Here is a 13,535-nt window from a genome sequence, read left to right as displayed (position 1 = left end):
TGTTTGCATTTTTTTTTGTAAATAAAAAAAATCAGTAGAGAATTTATCAAATGCCATTTCAGCAACCAGGAAAATAATCATGTAGTTTTTCACCTTAGATCAACACAGAGAATTAAAAGTAATAAAAGATTTTCTAACATTCAGCAATTTTTCTTTATGCCTGCAATAAATTTCACTTGTCTTTGAACTGTTATTTTAACGTGCTGCTAGATGGGCTTACTATCATTTTATTTAAGATTTTCTTAAATAGTGAAAATTGGTCAGCATTTCTTTTTTATTTGCCAGTTTGCAATTTTTTTTGTATTTTAATATCAATGTAACTCACACTTTATTAGAATGATTTGCATTCTTATTTTTAAGTGTGGTTTAGAATAATTTATTTGTTTTTTAAGTTTAGAAAAATGCTCTGTGAAATTGTCAAGGCCTACTGTTTATTACTTTGGGGAAAATCTCTTTTATATTTAACTTTTAGTTTGATTTTTTTTTAAAGGATTTATATAGATTCTGTGGCCAAGTTTGGTATATTATATATTCCTGGAAAATACTTTTAAATTTGTTATGTTTAGAGGTAGGAAAGTTTTTTAACATTTAAAAATTATTCTGTTTCTATGCTTTTTTTGTTCTTGTGATCTCTCTTTCTGTGCACCTAGTTTTCTTCCTTCTTTCTTTTTCTTGATCATAATAGCTAAGATTTGATCTACTTTTTATTTTTATTACATTGTTTTATTTTAATAAATTTTGTTATTAGTTCTAATCCGCTTTTCCCCATTTTTTTGTGTTCTAATTCATTCATTTTTGTCTTTATTTCTACATTTATTCATTTCTTCTTCTTTTTCATGGTTTATATCCAAAATATATACTACCTCCATTATCATTACTTTCTGGATAGTTTGAATTTTTGGTTTACAGTTCTTTGATCTAAAAGTTTTTTAAACAAGATTTTAACTTTTAAAATTTAAACAAATAAAATGGTTTCTAAATGGAAAGACTTTTGTTTCTTATTTTGTATTAATTATTGAATTCATTGTATTGTGGTCAGAGAATGCTTTTTGTATTATTTTTACACTTTTAGATTTATGAAGTCTTTTATGACCTAATACATGATCTTTTTTATGCATGTGGCTTGGGCCCTTGTGCCTATTATCAGGGAAATATTTGCATAAGTGCATCAAACCTACTTTTAAAAAATATATTGTTTAGGTCTTCATTATTCTTATATATGTTTTCATCCATGCAATCTGTCTTTAATTGGCTGGTGGATTTTTAAAAATACTGTATTATATAAGTAACATGTCATTTAACAAAATTGAAATATTTTGATCAAATGATTTTCACATTTCAGTATCTTTCTCTCCCATTTCTTAACATAGTTGCAATATATTGCAGATGTTAACTGGAGGATTTCCAGATAGTGTTTTAACTTGACCACAATTTGTTAAAAGTCAAAGGTCAAAAACTGTCCTGTTGTCAAGAGGGCAGATTCTGGACATGGAATTCCCCACACAATGTTGCATTTGTAGTTTCAACACCAACTCTTGCTTGGTGAACCTCGTCCTTCTCTCTAATGAAAGCTTATGAAAAATTAAGCAATTCTTTTGTTATTTCTCTAAAATGGACATAATGGTTTAAGTTGATGAAAGTTGCTGCCATAGAGCACTATTTATATAAAATGTGACTCTGTCTACTTAGGGTCAAATTCCTTACATTCCAAAGACATGTGTGTCAGAATGCTTTTCTACAATTCATCAAAGTTCATTGTACTTGTGTAAGTGGACACATCCATTATGCACAGTGAGGTCTCAAAAAGATGAAGGGGATGTCAGAGAAAAATGATGACTCCTGATCTCATACAAAATGTATGTATTCTACGCAAGTTAAAGATGCAAATACAAAAAATATGCCTAGAGCTCACTGTGAAAGAAGAAAGCAAGAAATGTTCTTTCAATGTATTCTTTTCTATGTCTAATCTTTTGCTTATTTAGAAATACAGGAGGTTAGTAATGCTTATTTGAAGCAGACTCATTTGATTCTAGACAGTGAACATAGAACTTAAAAATACTTAGTTTTAAAAAATCTTATTTATTAAATAAGAACTAAAAGCTCTCTAGTAACAATATAAAAATATGAAAAGAACATGGAGCTATAATTCACAGAAAGGAAATATAGTTGGCCCCACAGAAATCATAGAAAAATAATCATAGAAAATTCTAACATAACCTTGAAACAGTGTTATCATGATTCTGTATAACATTGTAGAAGTTCTTTTTTAAGAAGGCAATTTCAGTGATGGTAAGGGTGTGATTTGGTGGTGGTAAGGGTGCCATTATGATGAACTGCTGATGGGCCTATAAACGGGTCCAACCCATTTGTGTAGCAATGTGGGTAAGTATGTAATGGCAAAATACCGTGACCCAGAAAAGCACTTCTTATGTTCAAAGGAAATACCAGGATATGAGTACAATGTGTATATACAAGTATATGTCTGTTGACATATTATTTATGACAAAGACATTTCCAACTGTCTCCTTGGACACATACTTAATGTTTGATAATGGGGGAAATAATTTGTAGCATATTGATAATATGGGAAATTACATAGTTACATAAACTTATTATTTTTTTAAAGACCTTATCTATTTATTTTAGAGAGATAGAGAGAGAGTGAGCGCATACACGAGTGGAGGGAAGGGCAGAGGGAGAGGCTGAGTGTGGAGATGGACACGGGGCTCGATCCCAGGACCCTGAGATCATGACCTGAGCAGAAATCAAGAGTTGGTCGCTTAACTGACTGAGCCACACAGGTACCCCAAAATTAGTATTTTTGAAGGAAATTTTGCATCATCAAAAATTATAGTATAACACTAAGTAAAATGAAAGCTAGCAGCATGCTTCTATTTGCATATTTATCTTTATATGCAGACACAAATATACAGCAATATTTTTAGGGACACATTCTTACAAACCTACATAGAAACTAAAATTATTAGAAGTAAAACTCTACCATGTTAATAGTAGGTAGATATTACTGGATGAGAGGATTATATAATTTTAATTTCCTTTTTATATTTTAAGTATTTTCCAGTTTCTTTACTAACTATACATGAGGGAAAAAATTAACTATGGATTTTTACTGGGGGAGGCTATTTCTACTTATTTACCTTTAATTTTACTTTATCACCAATCATTTTTGCAGGATTATCAGAATAGCCTATGATCACCTTATTGAATTCAGTTTCATAATGCAATGTTTCAGTGATCAGTTGCAGATTCACACTTCTAGCTTATCATCTCTCCTCTTCTTTCCCAGTGATTAATTCCAAACTCCATTCTGAAGCACCTGCATCATGTGTGGAATCTGAATGAAAAAACCGTGTCCCTTTGTAACTTTAAGTAACCATATTGCTTAGAAATGGAGAAAAAAGTATAAAAATATTAAGCAGCTATCACAAAAAAAGTACTAGGTACTTTTATTGGAATGAAATATAAACAGAGAAGGGTTTAATCTTCAAATGTATCTTTTACTAAAAAACATAGATGGAAAATTAAGTGGAGAGCGGCATTAATGTGGAATTGTTTAACCGAAGTGGTAACATGGTGAGAATTTTCTATCATTTATTGAAAACGATACTGGGCTGAAGATTTGTTAGGGCTGGTACTTGCTCCATGTCCAATTACAGTGTACTAGCATATTGTAATGTTGCTTTTTTAGTAGCATGTGATTGGACTCAATGATTACTTCAAGATAGCAGAGGAGATCTGGTAGTCCCAAGTACACACAGCCTTAAACTGTTAACTCACCTGGGAACCATATGTGTAATGACATAGGAATGATGGATCTTCAAAGTCAGACCCTCTGCCTAAGTAATTTTTGATCTATCACAAAGATTGGTGAGATGGGTGTGTACCAAATAGCTTTGTGGATATAGCATGCATATGCCTGATTTGATCCTCCTCTTGAAAATATTGAGGAATATAGAAGATCATTCTGCTAGGTGGCTAAGTACAGTTGTCCCTCAAACAACATGGGGGTTAAGGGCATAGACCCCCACCCCCATACAGCTGAAAATCCACATATGACTTTTTAAAAAAGTTTTTATTTAAATTCCAGTTAGTTAACATACAGTGCAATATTAGTTTCAGGTGTATAATATAGTGATTCAACACTTTTATACATTGCTCAGTGCTCATCATAAGTGTGCTCTGAGTTCCTTTCATCTATATTACCCATCTGCTCACTCAGCTCCCCTCTGGTAACCATCAGTTTGTTCTCTATAGTTAAGAGTCTGTTTCTTGGTTGTCTCTTTCTCTTTTCTTTCCCTTTGTTCATTTGCTTTGTTTTTTTAAATTCCACATGTGAGTGAAGTCATATGGAATTTTTCTTTTTCTGACTGACTTATTTTGCTTAGCTTAATACTCTCTAGCTCCATAGTCATTGTAAATGGCAAAATTTCATTATTTAATGGCTGAGTGATCCCATTGTATATATACCACATCTTCTTTACCCATTCATCTGTCAGTGGACACTTGGGCTCTTTCCATGGTTTGGCTATTGTTGATAATGATGCTGTAAACACTGGGGTGCATGTATCCCTTTGAATTAGCATTTTTGTGTTCTTAGTGTAAATACCTAGTAGTGCAACTGCTGGATCATAGGGTAGTTCTATTTTTAACTTTTTGAGGAAACTCCATACTGTTTTTCCAGTTTGGCTGAACTAGTATGCATGCCCACCAACAGTGCAAGAATGTTTCCCTTCTCTACATCCTCACCAGTGCCTGTCATTGCTTGTATTTTAGCCATTCTGACAGGTGTGAGGTGATCTCATTGTAGATGTGATTTATATTTCTCTGATAAGCAGTGATGTTGAGCACATTTTCATGTGTCTATTGGCTATCTGGATGTCTTCTTTGGAGAAATGTCTATTCATGTCTTCTGCCCCCCTTTTTTTAACTGGCTTATTTGTTTTTTGGGTGTTGAGTTTGAGAAGTTCTTTATAGATTTTAAATACTAACCCTTCACCAGATAAGTCATTTGCAAATATCTTCTCCTATTCCATAGGTTGCCTTTTAGTTTTGTTGATTGTTTCTTTCACTGTGTAGAAATTTTTTATTTTGATATTGTCCCAATAATTTATTTTTGCTTTTGTTTCCCTTGCCTCTAAAGACATATCATAAAGGAAGTTGTTACAGCCAGTGTCAAAGAGGTTACTGCCTGTGTTGTCCTCTAGGATTTTGATCGTTTCAAGTCTCACATTTAGGTCTTTCATCCATTTTGAATTTATTTTTGTGTATGGTGTATGAAAGTTGTCCGGTTTCATACTTTTGCATATTGCTGTCCAGTTTTCTTAACACCATTTGTTGAAGAGACTGTCCTTTTTCCATTGGATATTCTTTCCCACTTGTTGAAGATTAGTTGACCACCTCTTTGGTTTGGTTTATTCCTAGGTTTCTTTTTTTTTGTGTGCAATTGTAAATGGAATTGATTCCTTGATTTCTCTTTATGCTGCTTCATTAGTGGTGTACAGAAATGCAAGAGATTTCTGTACATTGATTTTGTATCCTGTATGTTCCCTCTAAACCTATTTTGTTAAGGGTTTTTATCATGAATGGATGCTGTACTTTGTCAACGCTTTTTCTGCATCTATGGAAATGATCATATGGTTGTTATCCTTTCTTTTATTAATGTGATATATCACGTTGATTGATTTGTGAATACTGAACCACCCTTGCAACCCAGGAATAAATTCCACTTGATCATGGTGAATGATTCTTTTAATGTACTGCTGGGTTTGAGGTTTTTTTAGTATTTTATTAAGAATTTTTTGCATCCATGTTCATCAGGGATATTGGCCTGTAGTTCTCTTTTTTTTAGTGGAGTCTTTATCTGGTTTTGGTATCAGGGTAATGCTGGCCTCATAGAATGAATTTGGAATTTTTCCTTCCTCTTCTATTTTTTGTAACAGTTTGAGAACTCATCTTTAAATGTTTGGTAGAATTATTATGTGAATTCATCTGGCCCCAGACTTTTGTTTGTTGGGAGTTTTTTTTTTTTTATTACTGATACAATTTCTTTGCTGTTCAAATATTCAGTCTGTTCAAATTTTCTATTTATTTCTGTTTCAGTTTTGGTAGTTTATATGTTTCTAGGAATTTTTCCAATTCTTCCAGGCTGTCCAATTTGTTGGCATACAGTTTTTCATAACATTCTTTCATAATTGTTTGTATTTCTGTGGTGTTGGTTGTTATTTCTCCTCTCTCATTTGTGATTTTTATTTATTTGGGTCCTTTCTCTTTTCTTTTGATATGTCTGGCTACAGGTTTATCAATTTTATTAATGTTTTCCATGAACCAGCTCCTGGCTTCATTGATCCATTCTATTGTTTTTTGTTTTGTTTAGTTTCTATATAATTTATTTCTGCTCTAATCTTTATGATTTCCTTTCTTGTGCTGGCTTTAGGCTTCATTTGTTGTTCTTTTTCTGGCTCCTTTAGGTGTCATGTCAAGTTGTTTATTTGATATTTTTCTTGCTTTTTGAGTTAGGCCTGTATTGTTACATACTTCCATCTCATGACCACTTTTGCTGCATCCCAAAGGTTTTGGACCATTGTGTTTTCATTTTTATTTGTTTCCAGGCATTATTGTAATTCTTCTTTGATTTCCTGGTTGACCCATTCATCATTTAGGAGCATGATGTGTAGCCTCCATGTATTTGTGGTCTTTCCAAATTTTTTTCTTTTGGTTGACTTTTAGTTTCATAACATTATCGTCAGAAAAGGTGCATGGTATGATTTCAACATTTTTGTATTTGTTGAGGCCTGTTTTGTGATCTAATATGTGATCTGTTCTGGAGAATATTCCATGTGCACTTGAAAAGAATGTGTATTCTGCTGGTTTGGATGGAATGTTCTGAATATATCTATTAAGTCCATCTGGTCCAGTGTGTCATTCAAAGCCATTGTTTCTTTGTTTATTTTCTGTTCAGATGGTCTGTATATTGATGTAAGTGTGGTGTAAAACTCCTCTACTGTTTTAATGTTTTTATCAATGAGTTCCTTTATGTTTGTTGTTAATTATTTTATATATTGGGTGCTTCCATGTTGGGTGCATAAATATTTACAGTTGTTATATCTTCTTGTTGGATTGTCCCCTTTAAGATGATATAATACCTTTCTTTGTCTTTTCTTCCGGTCTTTGTTTTAAAGTTTAGTGTGTCTGATATAAGTATTGCTACTCTGCCTTTCTTTTGACATCCATTTGTGCATCTGCAGGTGTCTTTAGGTCTAAAATCAGTCTCCTGTGACAGCATATAGATGTTTTTTTTTTTTTAATCCATTCTGACACCCTACATCTTTTGATTGGAGTGTTTAGTCCATTTACATTCAAAGTAATTATTAATAGATATGTACTTAGTGCCATTTTGTTACTTGTTTTGTTATTGTTTCTGGAGATTTTCTCTGATCCTTTCTTGTCTTTGTCACTTTGGGCCTCTCCTTTGCACTTAAGGAATCCCCTTTAACAATTTCTTGCAGGGCTGGTTTAGTGGTCACAAACTCCTTTAGTTTTTGTTTGTTTGGGACACTCTTTATCTTTCCTTCTATTCTGAACGATAGCCTTTCTGGATAGAGTATTCTTGGCTGCAGATTTTTCTCATTCAGCACTTTGAAAATAACATGCCACTCCCTCCTGACCTGTCAACTTTCTGTTGAGAAATCTCCAGTTAGCCTTATGGATTTTCCCTTGTAAATTAAGGACTTTTTTGTCTTTCTGCTTTCAATATTTTTTTTCTTTATCACTATATTTTGCAAATTTAGATACAATATGTCTTGGTGTTGGCCTGCTTTTGTTGATTTTGATGGGAGTTATCTGTGCCTTCTGGATCTGGATGTCTGTTTCCTTCCCCAAAGTATGGAAATTTTCTGCTATTAATTCTTGAAATAAATTTTCTTCCCTCATTTCTCTCTTTTCTTCTCCTGGGACTCCTATAATACGAATGTTATTACATTTGATGGAGTCACTGAATTCCCTGTCTATTCTTACATTCCATAATTCTTTCTCTCTTTAGTTCAACTTCATTATTTTCCATTATTTTGTCTTCTATATCACTAATTCTTTCCTCTGCTTCTTCCAGCCTGCTGTTCATTACATCAAGCCTGTTTCTGCATTCTTCATTTCTGATTGATTATTTTTTGACTCTTTATGGTTAGGGTCTCCCTGATGTCTTCTATTCCTTTCTTAAGCCCAGTGAGTATCCTTATGATTGTTGCTTTAAATTCTCCATCAAACATGTTACATTTGTTTCACTTAGATCTCTGGCTTTGGCCTTATCTTGTTCTTTCATCTGGGATAAATTCCTCCATCTTGGTATTTTGTCTAAGTCTGCCTTCTTCTGTGTGTTAGAAAAGTCAGTTATTTCTCTTGCTCCTGAAGGTAATGGCCTTATGAAGAAGAAGTCAAGTAGTGCCCCGCGCCTGAGGAATCAGGGAGTATCTCCAGTGTGTGTTGTGAGTACTATGCTGTTGTGTGGCTGCTTTATCCTTCAGGCCAATTGTCTACAGAGGCTCTCCTTGCCTGTTGTGGGCAGTGTTTTGTCTCTGGCATGAGTGTGGTAAGTTTTAACTAGATGCACATTGGTCTGCTTGTGAAGTGAGACCTGACACTAACTCCACCATAACTGAGGCACTGCAGACCCTCTGGTTGGAAGAAGTGGTGGGCTTGTGCTGGTCTTCTGGGGGAGGGGCCCACCACTCTGGGACTGAGGCAAGCTTGACTGAGAAGGGCAGTTTCTCTAGAGAATGGGGGGATGAGGGTGGAGATTGGTGTAAAGAAGTTGTCAGCACTGAGCTACTCCCTCAGGTGGCTCTGTGTCTATGCTGAGTGGCAGGGGAGGGAAATGGTACCAGCCAGCTCCTTTGTGCCTGGGGAGGCATCTCTGTAAACAGTGATCCTGATGAAAGCTCTCCTAGAATAGCAAATAATTTTCCCTCTGTGTGCCCCAGACATCTCTCTTTAAGTTTAAAACATTTTTCAGAGCTAAAAATATATACTCTGACAAAAATAGCAAACATGCATGCTTATTCACTTGCCTTTATTGTAACCCTTAGCTAGTGTCATTTCTGACATATATGTGTGATTACTTTTTTTCTCAGAAGGTAGTACACTGGGCGCTGACTGGTACTCTTCAACACAGGACTTAAAGACAATGAGAGTATAATTATAAGGCAAAAGGACATTTTCTTATGTATATGGAATATTATGCAAAAATGAGCAGTAATTAAAAAACATTATTATCAAATAGGTATTGAAGTGGAAATATTCCCTTAAAACTGACATCTGAGAACTCTCAAACTTAAAAGATATCTTTGAATCAAGTGCACTTCCTGAATTATCCAGATTGGTTTTACTTGAATGAAGCCCTGTTCACCTTCACTTATTCTTCCAACTCATTGTAGATTTATCTGATTTGCAACTGAAACAGTGGTAAAAATATTCGTCTGATTTAGTTATTATTTAACTCTTATAATACAAATATTGTATCAAATGCTGTACAAAACCAATTATAATATTCCTCTAAAGTTCTGCATTTGAGACCATCTTGTTTAGTCTAGGAATTGAAAGAATTAGATGTTTCTAAGGCTCCTTATTTATCATGCAAATTATAGCCCTAGAATCTCAAGAAGACAGTAGTCAGCCTTCTATAAGCCCTACATCCGGTCAAGCTTATAAGAAAATCCAGTTTATTTCCTCCTTTGACACCAGGAGAAATTTTGAACCACACAAACCTTGGTCTGCTTGAGGGACTCCTCGCTCCAGCCCTATTGCTTCATTACAGTAAAAGCTAAGCTAATATCCTTTCCCTGCTGTCCTCAAGCCATTTTCAGACCTGCCTGGAAGCCTGCACTTCTTCCCTGGAAAGCTTAGTTATGTGAGTAATAAAGCTTTCCATGCACTCTTAGTGTGTGTATAGTGACATACCATCTCTACATAAGAACCAGATTTGAGCAGAGATCCATCCTGCCTTGTGGACTGATCACAGCATAGATCAGTGGGTTATACCCAGTTATAAAAATAAGAGATCTAAGAAATAATTCTAATTCCTCTTCACAAAACAAATATTTAAGTATTTGAAATTCATGATTGCTTTTCTGATTCTTTCTTCTTCAACCTGCTTATGTCCAGTTTGTTTTATTTTTCTCAGGATCTGATATACAATTTATTTCTGAGCATTTGACTTAGGCTTCCAATTTTCCTTGTTCAGATAATAATTTGGATAAAACTTCTATATCTTTTTGATAACTTTCCCCTTCAAGTGTTATGTTAGTTCATTCTAGGTGTTAGCCTTAACATAGCTGGACACTCATCTTCTGTACTGATCGATTTGTGTGAAAATGCATTACTATTGGTGGCTTATCTTTTGTCTACCATTCCTTGATCATTAGATTGGTGTATCTCCCAGATGATTCCTTGCACTCCCACCTACTACATCTCTGAAGAAGTGATTTAATGCCACGTTCAAAGCCTTCTTGGCTCGCCCCACAGAGGCAGTAAATTTGGTCATATGCTGAACTGTAGCATCATGCTGAGCTCCAGATGGATCTGGACTGGATCTCAATTTATGATATAAATCTAGACCTACAAATCCCTAGTCCAAGACAGAGGATTAACAAACTAGCTGGAACAAAGGAGAAAATGCCATTCTCTTTTCTTAGCTTTTCCACAAAGGAATTAAGCATTGTTTGTTATGTGACTCCTGGAAATAAGCTTAGGCCTTGTGGCCACGAGATGCTCAGTTGCCATCGATGGAAATGAGACCTTGAAACTTCTACTTTGATATCCAGCACTGTCAAGTCTTTTCCCCACTGTATATTCTTGTCACCTTCGTCATAAGTTAATTATTGTTGTGGGTTTATTTCTGCGGTCTTTGTTTTGGTCCACTGATCCCTGTGTCTACTGGTATATGCCTTTTTTAATTTGTATTTTTTTTAAGTAGGCTCCATTTGCAGAATGGAGCTCAATGTTGGGCTCAAACTCATGACCCTGAGATCAACACCTGAGCTGAGATCAATAGTCAGAAGCTTAACCGACTGAGCCACCCAGGTGCCCCTACGCATTTTTTAAAAAATCTTTTAATTGTAGTTTTGGTGTAATCTCAGGAAGAGTTCAAATTAAATATGTATGTTCCATCCCCTGTCTTTACCAAGGTATCTACCACTTTGGCTGCTATTCTTCAATATATCCTAATTTGGGATCCACAAGAATACCCAAAGCTAATAAAGATTCTATCATGACTCAAGATAGTGAAAATTCCAGAGACTTATTCATGTATGATGGAGAATGTAGGTGGTTACCACAAGGCTGACATTAACCTTGGAACAAGAAACTACCATTTATGGTTCTTGTCACACTCAGAGCTCATGAGGAAGTTCATAAGTCTGAATTAAACAGCAATCTTGAAATCAGTTGTTAGTCTTGGGAATTTTATAACCAATGGTAGGATAGCTATTATTGAATATTTGTATCTTCTTTAAATTCATATGTTAAATCCCTAATTCCCAACGTTATGGTATGCAGAAGAGGTGTGGGTTTGGGGAGGTAATTCAGGTTAGATTAGGTCATAAGTTTTGAATTTTCTTGCTGAGATTGGTTGCCTTTTAAGTAGAAGGAAAAAGAAAAAGCATTCCCTCTCTTTGTGTGCACACACTGAAGAAAAGCAAAGTGAAGACGCAGTGAGAAGGTGGCTGTCTGTAAGCCAGGAAGAGAGCTCTCAGCTGGAACCAAATCTGCTGGCACCTTGATCTTGGACTTTCCAAACTCCAGCACTGTGAGAAATAAATGTCTGTTCTTTAATCCACTCACTCTATTGTATTTTGTTATGGCAGCCTGAGCGGACTAAGACAGTGGCCAGCCCTGCCTATAAGGACATTAATGGTAAAATACGGCGTTATAGCATTTCCTAGTGTTCTTGACACTTTGGCTGAGCTTACCATGCTAGACTTCAAGGGATAAGCACTTAAACATAAGAGGCATCTGGATATTAATTATGGGTAAAATGTGTACTCTGAAAGCCATGTAGGCTTGAGAGAGAAGTAGAGAAGTGAAAACACTGGTATAAAAACAGACAAATATAGATCAATGGAACAAATAGAGAGCCCATATACAAACCATGCATATATGTTCAATTAATTTTTGACAAAGGAGCCAAGAAAATACAATGAGATAAGGATAATCTTTTCAATAAATGGTGTTGGGAAAACTGGACAATCACATGCAAAAGAATGAAACCAGACCATTATCTTACACCATAAACAAAAATTAATTCCAAATGGATTAAAAACTTGAATATGAGACTCAAAACTATAAACCTCCAAAAAAAGAGGAGAGGGTAAACTCCCTGACAGTGGTGTTGACAGTGCTTTTTTGAGGGGATTTTACAACAAAAGCAAAGGCAACAAAAATAAAAACAAACAAGTGGAACTACATCAAACTAAAAAATCTTTTACACAGCCTAAGAAACCATAGATAAAAAGAAAAGGCAACATATGAAATGGGAGAAAATATTTACGAACCACATATCTCATAAGGGTTAATATCCAAAACATACAAGGAACTCATATAACTCAACAGAAAAAACCCCAGAGTGCCTGAATGACCCAACTAAAAAATAGGCAAAGAACCTAAATAGGCATTTTTTCAAAGAAGACATATAAATGCCCACAGGTACTTGAAAAGATACTCGATATCATCAATCACTAGGGAAATGCATATTAAAACCACAATGAGATATTACCTCATGCCTGTTAGGGTGGCTGTTATCAAAATGACAAGACATAACAAACACTGGCAAGGATGGGAAGGAAAAGGAACCCTTGTAAACTGTTGGTGGGAATGTAAACTGGTGCAGCCACTATAGACAACATATGGAGGTTGCTTAATAAATTAAAAATAGAACTACCCTATGATCCAGCCTCTCCACCTCTGGGTACATACACAAAGGAAAGGGAATAAATAGTTTTAGTGAGAAGCTGATGAAGTGCATTGGGCAAATACTGACCCTGGGATAGATGCTATGGGAAAGATATTTCCAACAAAAGGATGCATATGCACCGGTTATATCTCTAGTCATAAAGTTGCATTAAAGAGCTGTGTCGTCTGAAAGAATAGCTTGAAGGAAATGAGAGGCTGAAACCAGACCAAAATGAGTCAGAGTAAGATATAATAAAGTGAATCCATGCAGTATAAACCATTGTGATAAGCAGTTTGGATCTGAAAGGAAACCTGGAAGGGGAAGCAGCATAAATAAGAAGGAGAGAGACTAGGGCAGGGTTATTTTTTTCCAGAATAAAGAATGTGAACTTGTTTTTAAAAGGAAGAGAAAGATCCAATAGAGAAAAGAAGTAGAAGGTAAAATAAATGGACAGAATTAAGACAGAAAATTCTCAGAGCAGACAGGAAGGGAGGGGATCCAAAGTACAGGGGCAGGGATTAGCTTTGAGTAGAAGTAGGAATCCAATGAAAAGAGATACATGGTTCAAGATAAACTT

This window comes from Ursus maritimus, unplaced genomic scaffold, assembly GCF_017311325.1.
Source record: "Ursus maritimus isolate PB19 unplaced genomic scaffold, ASM1731132v1 scaffold_11, whole genome shotgun sequence".
Taxonomy (NCBI): domain Eukaryota; kingdom Metazoa; phylum Chordata; class Mammalia; order Carnivora; family Ursidae; genus Ursus; species Ursus maritimus.
The sequence above is the reverse complement of the archived record's forward strand: the minus strand, read 5'-3'. Positions refer to the sequence as shown.